The sequence below is a fragment of the Ahaetulla prasina genome, chromosome 2 (genome assembly GCF_028640845.1).
Source record: "Ahaetulla prasina isolate Xishuangbanna chromosome 2, ASM2864084v1, whole genome shotgun sequence".
Classification (NCBI taxonomy): domain Eukaryota; kingdom Metazoa; phylum Chordata; class Lepidosauria; order Squamata; family Colubridae; genus Ahaetulla; species Ahaetulla prasina.
In genome coordinates, this window is record NC_080540.1 from 228531577 (window position 1) to 228552669 (window position 21093).

General features: G+C 39.7%; 1 long non-coding RNA gene across 1 annotated transcript in view; it reads left to right on the forward strand.

Moving 5' to 3' along the window:
- The window catches only part of LOC131191051 (uncharacterized), a 23440-nt gene extending 8331 nt beyond the window's left edge, over window positions 1–15109 (forward strand). The window contains exons 4-6 of the long non-coding RNA XR_009153409.1: window positions 1554–1634; window positions 6531–6670; window positions 14916–15109. This is a non-coding gene — a long non-coding RNA (uncharacterized LOC131191051). The remainder of the gene's footprint in view (window positions 1–1553; window positions 1635–6530; window positions 6671–14915) is intronic.
- Window positions 15110–21093: the final 5984 nt, after the last annotated feature.

Here is a 21093-nt window from a genome sequence, read left to right on the forward strand (position 1 = left end):
TTATTTCTTTGGAAATAAAGAACTATGTAGCTTTAAGAATAGATTCTTTCTTCTATTCTTAAGAAACAGAATGCATTACCAAGGTCACTTTTTTAAAAAAAAAATAGTATATCAACTGCTCCCCCCACCTTACAATTGCAGTATGTTTATACATAATGTGAATGGCATATTGTAGACTGTTTTGATTAAAGTGTTAAAACCCGTAAGGTTTTTCACTACTTACATAATAATTACTTCTTTCACAGTGGTCTTGACATTCAAAATAAAAATCTGAAAAATATATGTGGCAAGTTAACCTTCATTTTTTGCAATATCCTTCAGCTAAATCCAATGAAATACAAAAGTTACTTTTTAAATGAAAATTATAAAACTTACTTGTATTTAACATAAAATCATTAGCCTGTAGTGCAGGGGTGTCAAACTCATGTCATAGCTGTGTCATGTAATGTATTGGGACTTTCCTCCCCTTCGCTAAATCCGGTGTGGGCGTGGCCAGTACGTGGCACATCCGGCCCATGGGCTGGGAGTTTGACAGCCCTGCTGTAGTGGCTGATGCCATTGGAAGTCATACAGCCAAGAAGCCATGGCCAATGATAACAGAATCACCCTCCGATTGTATTCCCAAAGTCTTACCTAGCAACATCAATAATTGTCAAGTGTAGCAATAGCATTCTTCAAGCTACTCGAGAAAAATCTCCACTTTGCTTCAATAATTTTACATTCTGAACTCTCTATTAAATTCTCTGTTAAGGATTCTCTGTTAGGGGGAAATGAATTTTTGTAATCATATTTTTAGCCCTCCCTGTCTTCTAATTAGGCTGTTGTGAAAAGCCAGGTTGTAGAGCAGGGGTAGTCAACTTTTTTATACCTACCGCCCACTTTTGTATCTCTGTTAGTAGTAAAATTTTCTACCCACCCACCGGTTCCACAGTAATGGTGATTTATAAAGTAGGGTTGGGGTGGGGGGGGCGCCGGTTACCAGCTCTGCTTGTCTGTTACAGCTGGGTGGTGTGGGGAGAGATGTGCGAGCTATTCTGGGATGAGGCTCTTTTGTTTGCAGTCACACTATAGCGCCATTTAGTTTCACTTACGTAACGTGAACTAAACTTATGCGCGGGCGATACAAATAGTATATTTTCAGAAATTTAAATTGTCACAGGGAATTTTATGAAAACCTAATGAAAATGTTTTTAAATAATCCTATGAAAATTTTTTAAAAAGTCAATTAAATTAAAAAAAAAGGAAAGTGCTTCAGTATCAGATAAAACCCCTACCGCCCACCATGAAAGCTGGAATGCCCACTAGTGGGTGGTACAAACCAGGTTGACTACCACAGTTGTAGAGTATTTTGATTAAAGTTAGGGCTGCATCAAAAACATCTGTTCTGATGGGAGATGACCCTCCTCACCTCACTCACAGGTACCATCTCCTGAATAAGTGGACTTATTCTCTTCTTGGTCATCTGGCATGTGGATTCATTATACTCCTGCTTGATGTTGATGTATTGCACTGAATGATTGCTTCCTGATCTTTCCTTCATTTCTGTGTGAAAGCCCAAGCCACAGCAGCCTCAGAGGGAAGGAGTTGCCAGGTCTCAGTCATAGAAGAGAGATAGCACCTGCTATCATGAGAAGGTAATTGAAATTTAAAAAATGAGAAAAGATAATGTTCATCAATTTCCCTATACCTATGGAATCCTGACTTTGTCAGAAAAAAGCAAACAGAAACATTAGGTCATTCTCTTACTAGAGAATAATAGCATTTTCTAGTTCCACATCCATTGTCACGACGATATGAAGCCTGTTCTCACTGTTTTTATAATGGCCCAATGAAAGTTGGGTGCTATAAGTAAGTATAAGTTACTTACAGTGAGGAAAGGCCTCTTCCGAAAGAAAATCATTAAGCTAGGAAGTTCATTTTTGTTCTGAAATCCTACTATTTTCTATTCAGAAAGGATCTCTGATTCTACGCCCTTTGTTTTTGCTGGGTATATTTGATCAGCTTTATCTTCTCATAAAAGACGAAAGATAGGACCCTAAAGGAAGACTCTGTGTATATGTTTTTTCCACCCCTTCTTTGTATTTGCATTTCCCTTTTAATAAATAAAAGTTATCCCTCACCTCTGTTGCAAATTTACTCTTTGCAGTTAAGAACATCGTTCCCCACCAAGCAAACACAATCTCCTTCAATTATTCTGTATTTTAACTTCTTAAAAATACCTCTGGCAGTAAAAAAAGGGATGTTCTCCAAAGCAGCTTTACCCTTTCCTGCCCCTTGAATCTTCTAGTAAAATAAAATCCATGCTACATCTTACTGCCTTAATAAAAAATTTCTAAATACAGAACAGCTGGTTCTCAAACAGGAATCAAAATTAAAAATACTAGTTAGAGCAGCATCAAAGTAATTAGCTAGGCCAAACTACATCCGTTTACATTTTTTATAATATATTATTTATTTATATATAAATATTTTGAAATATTTTGAAAACAGTGTATTGTCCAGGTATTTCATTTTAGCGAAAAAACAAATATAGTAACAGTAATAATAATAATAATAATATATGTAGTAATTATAACAATTATAATTGTATTAATTTATTTGTGCTTCTATTAATTATACTGGCATACTTATAGTCATACATAACGTTCATCTTTTACATACACATAACAATAATCTTTCTTCTTCTAACTTCTTTCTCTCATATCTAACCACTGATAAAACATATCCCATGTTGAGTAATACTCTGTATCTCCTTTATCTTTTATTTTTAATGTCAGTGTATCCATCTCTGCACAGTCCAATATTTTCCAAATTATGTTTTCGTCTGGTGGGGTATCCTCATTTTTCCAATATTGTGCAAATACAATTCTCGCTGCTGTCAATACATGAGGTATTAAGTATATAGTCCCTTTATCAAAACTTTCTGGCCTTATGCCTAACAAAAATATTTCTTACTTTAAATCTATGTGCTGCTTAATCATCTTTTCCAAACAAATATATATTTTCATCCAATATTTTCTGCTCTCATACATGTCCACCACATATGATAATAAGTACCTGGTATCTGAATGCATTTTGAACATTTGGTGGACATATTTCTAGACATCTTTGCTAATCTTGCCAATGCCAAATGACACCTATAGAACATTTTATATAAGTTTTCCTTATATGCAGTGGCCATTGTCAGCTTATAATTTCTATCCCAAAGCTTTTGCCATTTATCTAATTCTATAGCGTAGCCAATACTCTGGTTTCTCTTCAGATTATGTAAATCTTTCGTCTTTTACATCCATTTACATTGAACATGCAATTTTCTAGCTCATTGACCACAGCAAAGCATTTTGCTGCTCTTTTGATTGTGCAATTGGTGAACATTTTCAATAAGGACATATTGGCCAAACTTTTTCTTCCTTCTTCTGTTGCTCCTCTTCCTTTTGAGGAGAAGAGGTTAACACTGCCCTTCATCTGTATCTTTAAGGGAGAAAGTAACTTGCTGCCTAAAACTGTGTACTGAGTGGTATCTAAAAAAGAGGGAAGGATTACCTTTGAGGTAATCACCTTTGGCTGCATTAAAAAGAAGCTAAGAAAAATCAAGTCACTCATTTCACCTCCTCTCAACTGTGACATGAAAGAGCAAAGTAGAATGTTCCTCACTGGCTGGAGAATGGAAGTTTTGCAGAAAGCTGAAAAGTATGTCACTCACAAAGCAGATGAGAAACAGTAAAATGATATTGAAGTTATTCTGTTCTTGTCCCGTTTCTCCCCTTCCCCTAACTAGAGGGACCTGACATTTGTAAGTATTTTCATGGGACTCTTTGCTTGAGCATAAGACTTGCTTCCTCTTATGATTATTGTCGCTTCCCAGGGCTTAATCTTTATTAATTGGGAGATAAGTCACAGAAGTTTAGAGATTTTAGACTTGACCCATTCTTATTTCATTGTAGTGATTTATGGATATGTGGGGTCCTTGGTACTCTCTGAGCTTGGTTGTTTTCTTGCAGACATTTTATTACCCAACTGTGTAACATCATCAGTGCTAGAAGGGAATGGTGTTTACTCTCGGTTTATATACAAGTGCCTTGCCCCGTCGGTGTTAGTGGGAATGATCTTGGTGGGTCCTCAATTAGGCTGTGGCTTACTGTTACTGTTAACCTGAGTTACAAATGTTCTCTTCTATTGTCTATGGAGATTCTTAGTCATCCAGGTCATGGTTGTCTCATTCCCAAATGTGCTTTTTTAGGCGGCAACTGGACTTCCTTATTTTTCTTTGAAGACATTTTTCTTCTCATCCAAGAAGCTTCTTCAGCTCTGACTGGATGGTGGGGAATGGAAGGATTTATATTCCTTGCAGATAGTTGGTCATTTGCATTCTTTTAGAGAGTCATTGAGCGTATTGGAGGTTTATCTCTGTCTGTCCTCATGGTCACCTGAGTAGTGCTAATCTATATTAGAGCCTTCTTGGCTACAGGATGTTTTCTGCCCTGTTTCCCTTCACTGTTGGAGACAGGCGCAGGCTGTTGGGGATGAGTCTGTGTTGTCTGCATCTCAAACTGACGTGCAAACGGTTCCTGTAGTCTGCAATTTTTTTCTGGAAATCCATTCATATTCCCACATCGTTTGAAGGGTGTTCATCCCAAAGTGCATAGCTAAATGTCTGTGGAGATTCTCAGTCATCCAGGTCCCAAGTGTGCTTTTTCAGGAGGCAACTAGACTTTGTTTTTCTTTGAAGACTTAGAAGTTCTCTTCTATTGGCACTTATGGATATTTTCCCACTAGTTGGCAATGTCTGGAGGGGGAAGGTAGCACAGCAACAACGTTAAACCAGTTGCTTTATTTAACATGTCCTGCAGGTATCTGATCTGGAGAGCAATGAGTTACAACAGATGCAAGGGAAGCAGGCTGGGGATCAGCAGTGGCAACAGTAAATGCCACTCCAGTGTTTTCTGCTGAGTCATGGATGATTGGATAGCATTTAAACTCAGCAGAAGGAAAAGGCCCAGAGAATGACTAAGGGACATTGCTGTAATAAGAAATATAAGTAAAGGAGGAGATTAACTGGGATAGATTGAGGAGCACTGCTCCCCATAGATCAACTGTATTGAGACTTTGAGATTATACCTACCATGGCACAAACACATCCTGGCAATATTTTGTGTATATGTGTGTGTTGTAGTCCCATGACTTTGCTTAGTTTTGAGAGACGTCACCCCTCCTGGAAGAATGAAATATTTTGAGAAATATTTAAAAACGCAAAATATTATATTTCCCCTAAAAGAGAAATGGAAATCTTAAGGGAAACTCAGCTCCAGCTCCCTGCCCCCAGCAGATAATAGTGCCCATTGAGAAAGATTGGGCCAGCCTATCTACAAGACAAAAGACCTTCAGCTCCAGGATGACGGGATTAAGACATGACCCGCCAAGACATAATATATCAGCAGAGCTCAACACATCACCAGGCACAATCACCCATTGCATCACCCTCCAGGCTTCAACTAAACTTGATTCAGACAAATATGACCCCACATGGCCCCATGGGAGTCTGACTACAGCCAATAGAATACATTTCTGGAACAGGAATCTCAAGGGCAAGACCCAAGAGAGGGTATAAATACCTCTCTCTCTACTTAGTCAGCTGCCTAAAACCATGTGATTGATGGTTCTGCTTCACTATTAAACCATCTTTCCAATCAGCCTCCATGTTTCCAGGGTCTTTCTCCAGGGTTTTAGAACTGAACCAGTTGGATATTTCTTCCAACAGTTTCCTCTCAGACCATAATGACTGTATGACTATAACTTGTTGCTGGCAATCCTTATGATTTATATTGATATATTGACCATCAATTGTGTTGTAAATGTTGTACCTTGATGAACGTATCTTTTCTTTTATGTACACTGAGAGCATATGCACCAAGACAAATTCCTTGTGTGTCCAATCACACTTGGCCAATAAAAAAAAAATTCTATTCTATTCTATTCTATTCTATAAGACACAGGTGTAAGATATTCTTTGTTTCTTTGAAGAAGACAATTAAGATCCTTTTACTCAGTTCATACCATCTGCTTATCTGAAAGGAACAACCTGTGTGCTTATATGACCTTCCCAAAGAAGATTCTACCCAATATTTATAATGGTGTCTGTAAAAAATTTGTTGGAATTTTTAAGGAAAGTACTCAATTTAGGGGAAAGTTAGAAAAAATGGGCTTTATGGTAGTTGTTTTGTACAACCCAAGGTATCATAAACAAGGTGTCTATTGCAATTTTGGCTTGGCAATAAAGCTAATGGCAAATATCCAATCATCTGAAGATGGAATTATTAGCTGCTTATTTAATTAGTAAACTTAATTTTAACTTTGTGTCTGAACATTGAGTATTGTTTGCTCTGTTTGTTTACATGTTTTCTTTATTTGCAATGACTAATGATTTCTTCAGAATAAATGATACCAGTTGACTAGTGCAATTAAGAGCTGAACAGTATAAGAAAGCAGTTCTCTAGGATTTATAGAAATATTTCTTTCTATTTACATTTCAGAAATTCCTGAAGCAGAAGAACGGAATGACTGTGCTGTGAATGCTGTTTTGTTAATAAAGCACCTGTCTGTGCTTTTCCCCTTTCATATTTTAAGAAGGCTACATTTTATCTGCATGTGTTTCTCATCTATCAGTGCATCAGTAAGTTTCCCATCAACATTTCAAGAAGGCAAATGAATGAAAACCCTATTATATATGTTTTTTTCCTTATAAAGCACATTACTGGCTATTCCATTACATTAAAAAAATCTCTCACATATAGTCAATAAGGCTGATTTCAGCAGATGGTAATTCACAGTTGTCTATCTTGGAATATATTTATTAAGTGTTTGGCGTGTACCATTTCAAGTATTCTCCATATGTAGTCAGAGTTAACATTTATTATTGAAAACCTTCATATGGAAGCATTTAATTAGTATTTTTGTCATCTTGATTTTATAGGACAGCAAAGGTAGTTTAAGGCATTTATTATCCTCACCACTTCTTTCTCACATTATCTGGGAATGAGCAGTTTTATTTGATAATTAAATGTTTACAGTATATAAAGACTCTGGATTCACATCTAAAAGAGAGTTTCAACTAGAATCCTGCAAATCAATCAGCCTGTTCACAGAACCCAAGTGAATTGAGCAGATCTTGGTTGGTTTCAGTATGTACTTAAGTGATATGAAATAAAATGAATGCAGGGGGAAAGTAACAAGTCCTGGTGTTTGATAATAATATAGCAATCTCACAAGAAACAATTTTGCCTTTTTGGTTGACCTTTGATATAGGATCTAGAAATTTTTTTTTTCTTAGTTTTTCTATGAGAATTTATCACAGCGGCTTTTTTTTGGAAAAGTTGATCTCTTGCCACAAAAAATTAATCCAAGGGACAAGGGTTTATATGCCACAGAGTGTTTTCTAATACATTTTTCATACACTTGTCACTAAAATTTGAATTTTGCCATAATCTATACCTCATGCAGTTATAATAAATTTGATGCACTGGATTTTTTATCATCATTCCTATTACTTAAGCTCTGGTTTATAGTAACTTTTAATATTTATTTCTATTAATAAGAACTTAATATTGGCCTCTGGAACAGTATTCTTCCAGAGCTTTGTATGACATTTACCTTGACCTTATTTTAAACCTGGCTCTCCCCCCAGACTTTGGCTAGAGTGGGTGGTGGACCCTTTGAAGGATAATTGCTTCTTAGACTCTGCTGACTTTCTCCAGATGTTTTTTTGTATTGTTTGATAGTGTACTGTTTGCCTTATATTGTATTCTACCCAAAGTCATGATATAGCTTAAAGTTAAATAAATACTTGAAATGTAAATATAATCAAGACTTTTGAGTCGACATGAAAGTGCTGACACTATACAGTCATGGCTTTTTGTACTTTATGCACACAATAATATTGAAGTATTTATAAAGCACATATCTAATATTGCAAAACTGTGAAGGTCAGAGCACTTAAAACCAAGCAGTGCTATAGGAATATAGCAGCTTAATGCAGAGAATCAAAGAGAGTCTATCCTAAACTAGATGACAGAATAACCAACTGCTGACCAGTTCAGTACTACTTTAGGAAAGCAACTTTGCTTTTTAATTTTCTACTTGGTTTGCTGCAAAAGATCAACAGTACTTTGCTAGAGAGTTGAAAATTTTGCTAGTCAGCCCTCACAGGTACAGTAATCCTTAATCCAAAGGCATCCCAATACTGACAAATATAGATGTGCTTAAGTCCCACTGAAATAAATATAAAACTGACTGACATGCACTTAATCAATCTTTCAGTTGAATCCAGAGCAATTTGCTAAAGAAGCAAGAGCCACGCAACAAACTTAACATGGATCTGGATTATTGCTAGAGTTAGTTCAAAACACTATTAAAGTAGTGATGGGGGGACGGTTGTTCGGTGATATAAAAGATAAAGGGGAAATATGATTTATAAGAATACAATTTCCTCTTTCAGTAATAACTCATTACAAACTAAAGATCACTGAGAAAATTGGTTTTCCCCTTTTTTTTCTATTGCTTTTGTCCTTAAAGGGTTAATCCTGAAAGTGTAAACAGTACTTTTAGGATTCCCTTTTTGTTCTCTTGGCAAATAATTATTTATTGGCAAATAATTGCCAATAATGGATTAAAGGTTTTTCTTTTTCCTTTAGCAACTCTGAGTTGTGGATTTGTACCATATTGGCAAATGATTCTGAAAAAAAAGAAGGAAGAACTCGGGTTGGCCTAAAAAGCTAAAACATCTGCTGGAGTTATTAACCGTCTTTTGGCTGAGTTCAGCAGCAGGGCACCTTGCAGTTGATAGATTCTTCCCTCAGCAATTCAAAACAATGCCATTAAAGCAAATTTCTCCTTTGCTGAGACTGAGGCAACCTAATGAGGCACAAACAATTTCAAAACGAGTTTCACTTTAAAAAGATGGCTAAGCACACTAAGGGCAATCAGTGGATATCTTTTTGGGGGTGGGGGGCATATATTATCATTAGTCTGTCAAAGTGAGCTAACTCTAATAACTAGTGCTAGACCACTGTAGGAATGTAGCCTTGTTTACAAAGAGGAATGAGATCAAGGCTGGAGACATTACTAAAGGTCTCTCATCTCTATTCCACATTTTGGACTAAGTCTTTTGCCAGGCTGTTTACCCAGTAAATAGTCTAGGAAGTCTGCCATCTATAATTCTTTCAGCTAACTGCTGATTTTCAGTCAGGCTGAAGACTAACAAGCAAACCGTGATAGAAACTGGGTTGAAGTGAACACCAAATAGAGATTACATGGTGATGATTGCCTGGTGATATTTTTTTAATACAATTGCATGTACACAATAGATCTTTTTTTAAAGTCCTACATATTCTCAGAATATTTAATAAGAGAAGGTAAAGCTTCTCTTTACCTTCCCTGGCATTTCCTTTGTTTTCTGCTTTGCAAAATACTGGTGAGTATTTTAAAAATGACTCAAAGTAGTAGAGAGCCAGTTTGGTTGTAACTAAGATACCAGTTAGAAACCACAGAGCTTAATCTCTAGTCTCATTTTAGGTATAAAGCTGGCTCGGGGTTTTGGGCCAGTCATTCTCTCTCAGCCTTAGGAAGAAAGCAATGGCAACCCACTTCTGAAAATCAGAGGGAACTAGTCATCAAAAGTCAAGACTAATTCAAGGCACATTGACAGTGTAGAAAAAGATAAATAACCAAGGTAGAAATGAGCACCTCAAGCCATCAATTAGAACTAGACATTAAAAAAAAACCATGACTGATTTTTAAAATATCTAAGATGACAGAGAAACAATAGAGATGGAGCCAGGTGAGATTCCCTTTGAACTAAATTCCTAAAGTAAGGTTTCCATAACAGACAAGGCCCTATCATTTTCTTGACTTCAATATAGATGGAATAGTGACTTCAGTTGATATTTGGAATAGTTTGTATGCAGTGAGGCAGTCCATGAAACATCCTGTCTTTTTTACCTAGCTATTACTTGAACATTGGTTTATATTTATTTTAAGTGCAAAGGTAAGTTCAAAGTAAATAAAGTTTAAATAATTGCATATATTGCATTCTCACATATATGCATTACTAATTGAATTATTTTCACTTGAAAAATACATTCACATAAAAGAAAACCAGAGTAATATAGTGGCTACCATGTTGAAAATCGCATCAGAAGACTTGATTTTCAATTCCTATTTCATTAGGACTAGGTTCGCATGCCATACTAAGTCATAACGCGTTTTATTTGGTCTTGCTCAGCCTGGTATTTGAACCCAGTAGCTATGCTGTCTAAACCGTAGTTTATGGTAAAGAATTATGTGCAAAACCAGCATGTACGTGGACATAGGTGTTTATATTATAAGAATTAAATGAATCTTTCTGTGCCCAGATCCAACTGAGGTCATTTCAAAATATTTGTATGTTGAAATTTTTGGTTATCTAATAAAAAAGTGCTTATTAGTGATTAAGGAAGCACAAATATTGTGATTAGCTTAACTGCAATTCCTGCCTCTTCCAGCTTCTCCAAAGCTTTGCTGGGATGTAGGAAAAAAGCCAAAAATGGCCTTTGGTTTTTAAAAATGTCCATTCCATATACTATTGAGAGGCATTTCTTCTTTTCTCGAGTTCCAGTTTCTAGTGTCCCTACAGTCATGTGATGGCGATTTCCAATGTGTCCTACCACCTTCCCACAAACTATGTCAGTGGGGAAGCTGGTAGGAAGTCAGAAGTCATGATCACATGAGGCCCTCATTTAATGACTCACACAGTCCTCATTTAACAATAGCAACTGTGACTGCTGGAATTGCCATTGCCAAGCAATGTGTTCATGTGATGTCATGCTTTATGACTGCATTGCTTAGTGAAAGAAATTCCAATCCCAATTGCCATTGTAACCTGAGGACTCCATGTAGCATTACCCAATACTTCAATCTTAGATAAGACAATAACTTCTTTCTGTAATGTAGTCACATTGGTAAGTGCCAAAGGTAGGTTTCTCGAAGAGAAAGGGCTCATTTACTTATAAAATATGATCTGAAAAGGGACTTTAAATGTTCTATTTTTCATTCTGCAGAATGTGTTTTTCTTCCTGAATCTTTTTTTACACAATAGTCTACTGTAGTAGCATCCATTTTTCTCATCCCATATCATTCCATGTAAACAGCCCTATACTCCTACTCCAGATTCAAATAGAGAGTTGGAAAGCCAAGCCACTTTGCCACGTGTGGCAGTGGCCTCTAGTGGCTAATAGAGATACTGGGAAACCCAGCAGTTCTTTTGTAAAAACAAAGAAAAAATGCTTCAGATTCATTAGCCAAAGATAACAAATCCTGATTCTGTATTTACAAATATATATGCCTTTCTAATGGTATTGTAATAAACCAAACTGGTGGGGCAGGAGATAAATTTATTGTAGCTTAACAGATACAATAAATGCCTCAGTATTTGTACTTAAATGTTATATATGAATTTTAATCCAGTTTCATTATTTTCCTAAAAAAACCTAATAATTTCAGGTTAGAAAACACAGCTACCAGCTAAGTAGGCAGTTGAGAGAAAAAAATAACAGAAAAAGTAAAATAATATTTATTGGAGCTGTCTCAGTTTCATGGGCCTCCAATATATTTTCTGTTTGAAGATAAATCAGTTCTGATCTCAAAAGAGATCCAAGAACCTAAAACAGTCATTTGGGGCCAGCAATTTGTGATCAAGACACCTGCACAGCAGCTAATGTTATTTCTCCTCCAATAATAAAACTTCATAAAACAAACACCTCTCCTTCTTCTTCTTCTTCTTCTTCTTCTTCTTCTTCTTCTTCTTCTTCTTCTTCTTCTTCTTCTTCTTCTTCTTCTTCTTCTTCTTCTTCTTCTTCTTCTTCTTCTTCTCCTTCTCCTTCTCCTTCTTCTTCTCCTTCTCCTCTTCCTCCTCCTCCTCCTTCTTCCTCCTCCTCCTCCTCCTCTTCTTCCTCTTCCTCCTCCTCTTCCTCTTCCTCTTCCTCTTCCTGCCACATCATGTGTTCTACCATGTGTTCAGTGTGTGTAGAAGAGTATGAGCCTGGTAGCTGTAGATACTGTTGCAAGGTCAGGGATATCACAGATTCTTCTAGAAAAAGTAGAGTAAAACTACTTATCAACTACTTTCCATAACCACCTTTCTACAGACATTCCCAACCTCTATGAGTAGCCTAAGTTCTAGTGTGGATCAAACTGCTACTGAAACTCGGAGAGATCACAGGTGGCCATAGATATAGTTCAGGAAGGGTCTTATTCAGAGGTGTCAAACTCAAGGCCCATGAGCTGGATCCGATGTGTGGGGTGCTTAGATCTGGCCCACGGGCCCGCCTTGAAAACAGCAAAGAATGAGCCTGTGGTGCCTGTGCCAACGAAAACAGAGTTCAGGAGGTCCGCAGCATCCCTCCCGGGGCTTCATTTTTGGTGGCAGAGGGTTGCAAGAAGCTGTTGCAGTTGAAAACGGAGCTCAGGAAGGTTGTGTGAGCCCCTCCCAGGCTCTGTTTTTGCTGGCAGAGGGTTGCAGGAAGCCATCTGCAGGTTGCACGGGAGCATGCGTGCGCACTCGCTTCGCTCACACACACACACTCTTCTGCGCATGCGCAGATCATCCATGATGATGTCTGGGTGGGTGGGTGGAGCCTCCCACCGCTTTTACTACCAGTTCACAAGAACCAGACCGAACCAGGAGCAACACACCATTGCATAAGAGCCAGAAACACATCGTCCTCCCAGGCTTCGTTTTCGCTGACAGAGGGTTGCAGGCAGTAGTGGATTCCACTTACCTTCACTACAGGTTCAGAATCGGGAGCGCGCATGTGGGCTTGCCTTCAATGAAATTGAGTTTGACACCCCTGGTCTTATTGCTACCTCAAGTGCAAATCGAAGTCTCACCAAGCGTTCTCCTGGGAGGCTTCTGATTTCTGTGGTGTGCAAGCCGGTAATATATTTCCAAGTGTGATAGGTTCCACAAGTGTAGTGAATTCTGGGTTGCCTTCTCCCTGGTACTTTAGCAATGGACCTCTTAGAAGTGAATCCTCACGAGAAGTGTTTCCATCTATGCCTTTGCAAGATTGGAAAGAATACTGGCTAGCTAAGCAGGTTGGCTATAATATCACACCTTGTCTTACTGGCATAGTTCCACCTTACACAGGGATACCTTTCAATCCAGATGCAGCCCTGGCACATTCCACAGACCAAATTGAGAATTATGGTTATCCCGATCCAATGTTGAACTCCTCTGGCAGGCCTGCAACCAACAAATAGGGCTGGACCACATGTTGAGTCTTTATGAAGTTGCTCCTGAGATTAATGGGATGCTTCTTTCTCAATTCTGATTAAGCCTTAGCACTTCTTGGGGGACCTATTGTAGTAGAAGAATTACCTACTGCAAGCATAGGTAGTACAACACTTCTTCCTTCCCCTGATTCCCACACAGAAATGCTGGAATCCAATGAAATCAATTGAAAAACAAGTGAAAATGCCAGGACTCAGTCCCTATTTAACCCTAAAAGCAGACCATAGAACTGAATGAAGGATGGACAAAATAATTGCACGTAATGCCTGAGATGTTAAAAGGGAAGCCTTTCTGAGTTCAGCGGGATTTACCTTCTAGTACAGTTGATCCAGAGATCAGATTTATTTTAGCTCTGATTTAGCTAAGAGACACTGCTGATCAATCAGATTCTGAATTTCACTTGTATTTTTTCTATTTATGGTGGAAAGCCAAGAATTTTTATTTTACATAGAACACAATCTTGCTGGTACTGTATAAAAAACTATTCCCAGTAATTGCTTTCATTAGTGTTAAGAAGGTGTTAACCATTAATGCATTAATGGGTCAATGTCCTATATCAGCAAAAACACAATCATGTAACTATTTCTTTGGGAAAGGAAAATAAAATCCAAGATGAAGTTTTTCCTGGATAGATGAATATACTGTATTCAAATTGCCATCTTAATGAAGCTATTATCTGAAATAAGTACAATAAATATATATCATTAAACAACAAAATGTAGCATGTTAATAGCTTACTATTCCTACCATAACCTTACTATTTCTAATTGAGCATCCTGTATGTGAATTAGGACTCTAGATCCCCAGCTAACACAACCAAAATGCATGTTAGTTGGGAATTTGGAGAGTTGTAGCCTGAACACATTTGAAGAACATCAAGTTAGAAAAGGTTGTCCCACAAAACAAACATTATGGGAAATGCTGTATGTCTTCAGAGAGGCAGATCTTGCTTTGTAAATGTTTGCAATTGCTTTCATATGGCAAACCAGAACCGTTGGGGGAAAGAAACAGTTGTCATGTATTCGAAAATTTCAGAAATAGATTTGAGAACTTCAGAGCAGTGTACAAGGTTGAGCTGTAACTTGGCAGTTCAATACACAAGATCTGCATGGCTTATATTATTCAGTCAGACCCATATGTGTTGAAAACAGATCAGGAAAGGAAATACTAGTAATTTAGAAGTCACACAGGGCTCATTGGCTGAAAAGCCACACATCTGTAATCTGTCAATCATCTTTTTTTTTAATGGCTATAGACCCAAAGCTGACAAGTTTATAAATGGGTGATAATTAATCATAAAATATAACAAGGAAATGAGTGACAGGAGTCTCAAGTTGCAATTTTAATCTGAGAGTGAGTCACTACCACTCCCTTAGAGCTTTTTAATGTGTAGAATACAAACATTATCTTACTTATCAAACAGAAGCTGGCCCTTTTATTACTTCTGGTATCTAGGGATATGTCTTTTGCTATCAAGGGATATGACTTTTGGTATCTAGCATCCAAAATATAGATCTGGAAATGGCCCAGAGACCTGCTACAAAGGAAAACACTTTACTTTCCAATCTTTTCTTCCCTTCTGCATAATCAAAAGCACTGAATTCAGATCCCTCCATGTCACACTGATGAGAGGTTCTCCCCTGCCTGGAGCTGACACGGAAGATCTGAGCTCCATTCCAGCACCCTGCTGAAGGAGTTCCCTTCTACGCGCAGAGGGGAGCTGACATCCTTCGGCATGCCTCTCTTTCAACCGGCCCCTAGAGAGGAGAGCGAGTGGAAATTCAAAGAGAGAGGCAGCTTGGTAAGGTAAGACGGCTCTCAGACGGTTAAAAGGCCCTAGGGAGCCTGGCACAGGCCAACATGCAAGTGTCTCTTTGCTCAGGGACTTTTAACTCCTGAGCAGAGAGGCAGCATGGTAAGAGGAGAGCGTGTGCCTCAGGATTGTGGGGGAGGCCCAGAGAGGCTTGACACTGGCTGCTTGTGAGTGTCTCTCCTTCAGGGGCTGAAAATCCTGCTTAGATTTCAGCGTGGAGGATTTTCAGTTCCTAAGTGAAGCCATCCAGGGCTCTTGCCCCCGGAGTCCACTCAGTCCACTCTGTAACTGAGATTCCATTTGCTTAATGACCCGCACAACTGTTTAACAACTGCAACAACTGGGAGTGTTGGTGTCAGGGAATTGCGCAGCAGGTGTCCAAATGTAGTCAGAGATGCTGACACAATATTTTACATCAATATATACAGCAGACTAGCTAGCCAGGCAAAGAGGAGCATCATGAGGTAAATCACAGAGCACACAGGGTGCATGGAAGAAAAAGGCGGGGGAAAAGGGAAACTCCCCCCTCCACATCCACCACACCCAGTCACAATGCAGGTTGCCTCATGCAGGGAGCCAGCACTTTCCAATCAATCAACTATAACTGTGTGTTCTGGCTCATTGAACAACCCCATTGTTCCAGCTGCTAAATGTAAATATCTTCTTAACAGTCAGGATTGGGGTTGTTGAGTGAAGCGGTTACATGGGAGTCATGTGACACTCGATTACTGACCAATTCACGCAGTGGCCAAGATTTTAATCACAATTGGGGTAATGAAGAAGGAGACTACCTGTAACTTGCTCCAATTTCTGCATTGAGACTCTGGGTAATGGTTGCTTTTTGTGCTCCCATCTATTGGTTAGCTAGACGAAGTGCCAGTTCATTCAGAGTCAAGAAATGGTTTGATTACGGCAGTTTACTAAAGAAATGCAAGGACACAGCATGAATGATGGTGGTGAAGACTATCACAGGTGGATGGGATTTAATTTTTAAAAGATGAGGAGGGCAAAAATGCTGGCTGTGTGGAAGTGATTGCTTCAGTGATAATTGCGGCAGCTAATTCTTAGGGCAATTCCTTCTCTGTCATGGCTTCAGTATCCCATCTGAGATCCTGATCCTGTTAGCTTTGTGGAAAGATCCTGATCCTGTTAGCTTTGCCCTCAGGCGTTGAGACTAAGCTGTTAATAGAATCCAACATGTCTGGATTTTGATTGTGAGACAGTGTTTTAAGGCCATTGGCTACACTGTAATGTTGCTTTTGTGATATCACATATTTTTATGTGGTTTGTATAGTTTGTATAGTCTGGGGTCATGAGGCTGATTTTGGCAGAAACCAATACATCTTACAGCCAAAGGTGCAAGAACAAGTGTCAGATCATAGATATTGCCTAGGTCAGGAAAGTGACTGGTAATTTTGGGTAAATTTTTGAAAAGTATGCATAACACTTAAAAGGGAGATATTGTGGAAGCACAATTTGTTTCAAGGTTGTGGCCATTTTACTTCATTGCTGCTGTTGCAGGATTCGCATGAGATTTGTAAAATGTTTGTATGCAATGAAACTTTTAGGGTTATTGGGTTTAGTACAAAATCAGATACTGATTCTAGTATTCTTTTTTTCAATCAATCAGAATAGAAGTGGAAGGGACCGTGGAGGTTTCCTAGTCCAACCCCCTGCTCAAGCAGGAGAGCCATACCATTTCAGACAGATGACTGTCCTCTCTTTTCTTAAAAACCCCCAGTGATGAAGCTTCTGAAGGTAAGCTGTTCCACCGGTTAATTGTCCTCACTGTTAGGAAGTTTCTCCTTAATTTCAGGTTGCTTCTCTCCTTGATTAGTTTCCCTCCATTGTTTCTTGTCTTGCCTTCTGGTGCTTTGGAAAATATATTGACCCCCTCTTCTCTGTGGCAACTTCTCAAATACTGTAATACTACTATCATGTCACCCCAGTCCATAATTGCATAGGATAGAGCAGCTCAAAGTGGTGGTGTCTTGTCTTCAGTCCCGAGGCTCCAAAATCTGATGTTCTGATAAGGCATACATTTTGACAGAGAAAATTCCATCTCTCTCTTTGTTTCTCAGAAAGAAATATCCCCTTCTTATCTCTCTGGGTGATCTGTGTCTTCCTCAGTGTTGGATGCTCTACCAGAGGCCTGGGAGTTTGAGGGCTCAGTGCAGAATCTTAATTATTCCTAGCATGGCGCTCTTCTGGTGATTGTATTAATGTTTTATTCCAGTGCCAAGAAGCCGTGCAGGTTTGAACCCAAGAAAGACATGAAGCAATGGATGGAAACTAATCAAGAGAAGAGCCAGGCTAGAAAAAGGAAAAAAAATTCCTAACAGTTCAAACATTTAATCAGTGAAATAACTTGCTTTCAGAAATTGTGGAGGTTTTTAAGAAGAGTGGACAGCCATTTGTCTGAAATAATATAGGGTCTCCTGTTCAAATGAGGGGATGGATTAGAAGAACTTTAAGGTCCCTTCCAAATCTGCTATTCTGTTAAAGACAGAGATGCTATTTATCCACTGGGGGTCTTCTTTGGTACTATCTTTCTGAACTCCTGGTGACTCCTTTCTGAACACTAAGTGATGCCATGACAAGATGGGGCGGGGCGGGGAGGTTTGCTGGTCTTCAGTAGTAGATGCACTAATTATATCTTTACCGGGTGCAGGAGAAATCAGTAACAGTAGCTCACCCCTATAAGCTTTTGCAGCACGTTTTACATGGGGCTGTCTTTAGAGAATATCTGCAAATTACAATCAGCCATACAATAATATACCTTTATTTGAATTTATGTTTCACTCATATTCAATGGATTCTTACCAGTTCCCTTCTGAGTACATTTGAAGGATTGGTGACACCCTATGAAGCCCTTCTTGGCTTGGCAGCTACAGTTGGATTCAGCCTGGCATGTTAGAGTGTGTTGCTGACCAATATTTCCAGATGGCTTGTGGGAGAGTGGCAAAGCAAGAAGGTGCTGCTCCTGTATAGAAGTGCCATTGCTATGAAATAGGTTCCCCACTGAGATCAGGGTGGCCCCCTGCTTGGTAATTTTTAGAAAGTTATTAAAAACTGAGCTTTTCTGGAGAGCCTTTTAATAGCATCATCTATGCTCTTGTTCTTATTTTTCTCTCTTGTATTTTATTTTTCCCTACTGTAATTTTTTCTCTTTTCTATCAGAATCCATTTCTGTTCCTAACACTAGCAATGTCCTCTTCCTCCGTATTATGATATTCTCTCTATTATAGTGCTCTTAGCCTGACTAATCTGTAGTTTTATCTGGACCAGCTTTTCAAATACAGTTAGTCCTCGATTTATGACCACGATTGAGCCCCAAATTTCCAGTGCTAAGCAGGGCAGTTGTTAAATGAGTTTTGCACCATTTTATGACTTTTTGCCACAGTTTTTAAGTTAATTACTGCAGTTGTAAATGAATCATGTGGTCATTAAGCAAAACTGGCTTCCCCCATTTATTTTGTTTGTGGGCAGCAGGCTGAATGAGTAGGTTACAAATGATGATCACATGACCCTGGAACAGTGCAAGTGCCATAAATATATGCCTATTGACAAGTGCCCAAATTTTGATCATGTGACTATGGGGTTGCTGCGATGGTCGTAAGTATGAAAACCAGTCATAAGTCTCTTGTTATAACTTCAAACAGTCATTAAATGAATGGTTGTAAGATGAGGATTATCTGTACTAGATATGAACAAAGGTATTTATCTTGGTTCTTAAAACAGAAAACTTCCCTTACTTCATCTTATGTATGAATTTATTGAACATTTCAAGAATAATCCAGTCTATTCTTTTCCCATTCAGATTCATTATCTTTATAGTTTCTCCCTCAGCCAAGGCTCTTTGCAAAATATACACAGTTGTTTATTCCTGAATTTGTGGAATCCAGAAATATTGGAGCATATAGTAGAAACAGATTTATTCAATATTAACAGCAGCACAGGCATTACAGTTATAAAATACTCTATGATTAATATAGTATAAATGTCAAGTTAATTCGTGGAATTACACCAGTAATTTTTTGGGGGGAAGGGGAGAAAAACTATGAAAAGTGTTAAGTTTGGGTATTGACGAGGCAGGAGACCAGGTTAGTGACAACAGCTCTTTAATAACGGGTGACCCAGCAAAACTCTGGAGAAAAACCTCTCCTTATATACACTTCAGCCTGAGGCTGCATCCAATCAGAGACGAGATATTTCCCGCCTAAAACTCCCGCCAAAACTTACAGTAATACATTACACTCCTTCCCTCCCAGAAGGCACTTTGCCAATATTTGCATATTATTTCTCTACGTAGTCCTGCAGGTACGTGGGGCGTCTCCTGACTCTCCCGGACCTGCGCAGTTCACTTTCTGGAGTTGAGTCGAGCCTGCCGGAGGGACTTTTCGTTCCTCTGAGCTCCTCCTCCCGGCCATCCGGCCCTGGATTATTCGCCCGCTCGGACCTGCTGTCCTCTAGAGGGACCGGAGGGTGTCGCTGGACCTCGCCTGACTCAGATAAGTCTCTGTTTGGTTCTTTGCTTACGCTTTCTGTTTGTTCTCGGCTCCAGTCAGCTGTGGGGTTAATTAAATCATAGTCAGGGCTGGTTTCGCCTAATTCTGCCTTATCGCTCAATCTGTTTCTTAATTGATCTATGTGGCGCCTCCAGACTCTGCCATCGTCTAGTTCCACTAGATAAGATTTGGGGCCCGTTTTGTCTATGACTATCCCCCTCTTCCAGTTAGGGCCGTCGCTGTAATTATGTGCCCACACCGAGTCTCCTATGTTTAACTCTCGGATTCTATCTGGTTTTGTTTTGAACCCGTCCTGTACGTAGTTCGGGTGTAGCCGGTCTAGCGGGCACCGTAGCTTCCGCCCCATTAATAGCTCGGCTAGGCTGCGGCGGTGGCCACACAGGGGTCCTGTGTTGACGGTTAGGAATGCGTCGATTGTGCCTGCCAATCGCCGGGGCCGCTTCGTGATAGCGCTTCTTTCGCACTCCGAACAAATCGTTCAGCAAGGCCGTTCGACGCAGGGTGGAACGGCGCTGAGAGGGCATGTCGGATGCCCTCTTCAGCCAGGTACCCTTCAAATAATGCTGCGGTGAATTGTGGGCCGTTATCGGACACGAGGGTGTCCGGTAGCCCGTGCGTGGCGAAAAGGTGTTTTAGTGCTGAGATGACAGCTCCCGCGGTTGTGGATTTCATTAGGATGATCTCCAGCCATTTGGAGAATGCATCCACCACAATTAGAAATGTTTGGCCGTGGAAGGGGCCGGCAAAATCAATGTGTATGCGGGACCAAGGGCCTTGGGGTTTCTCCCACTCCAAAACTGGGGCCGTAGGTGGTAGTGGTCTGGATTCCTGACACACTTGGCATCGGCCAACCCTGTCACTGATTTCCCTGTCCATTAGGGGCCACCAGACATAGCTCCTAGCCAAACCCTTCATCCTCACAACTCCTGGGTGACCCTCATGCAGGAGTTCCAGAACTTTTTTCCTCAGTTTCTCTGGGACTACCACCCTATCCCCCCAGAGCAGGCACCCCCCTTGTACGGACAATTCCCCTTTTTTCCTCACAAACTCCTTAAAACGTTCGCCCGGTGCAGCGGGCCATCCCCTTTGAACCCAACCTATTACAGTCCTTAAAACAACGTCCCGGTAGGAGGCCCGAGCCACTTCCTGCGATGTGACTGGCCCCGAGTCCAAAGAGTCAATTAGTAGAACGGGTGTGCCCGGGTGGGGTCCTCGATTTCCCTGGCAATGGGCATCTGCTCAATGCGTCCGCATGCCCCAGCTCCTTTCCAGGCCGATGCTGCAGCTTGTAGGAGTATGCGGCCAAAAAAATAGTCCATCTGGTCAGTCTAGGTGAGAGTGCTACTGGCGTTGGGCGGTCGCCAGCCAGTAACCCCAATAGCGGTCTGTGATCAGTGACAATTTCGAAATCTCGCCCAAAAACGTATTCG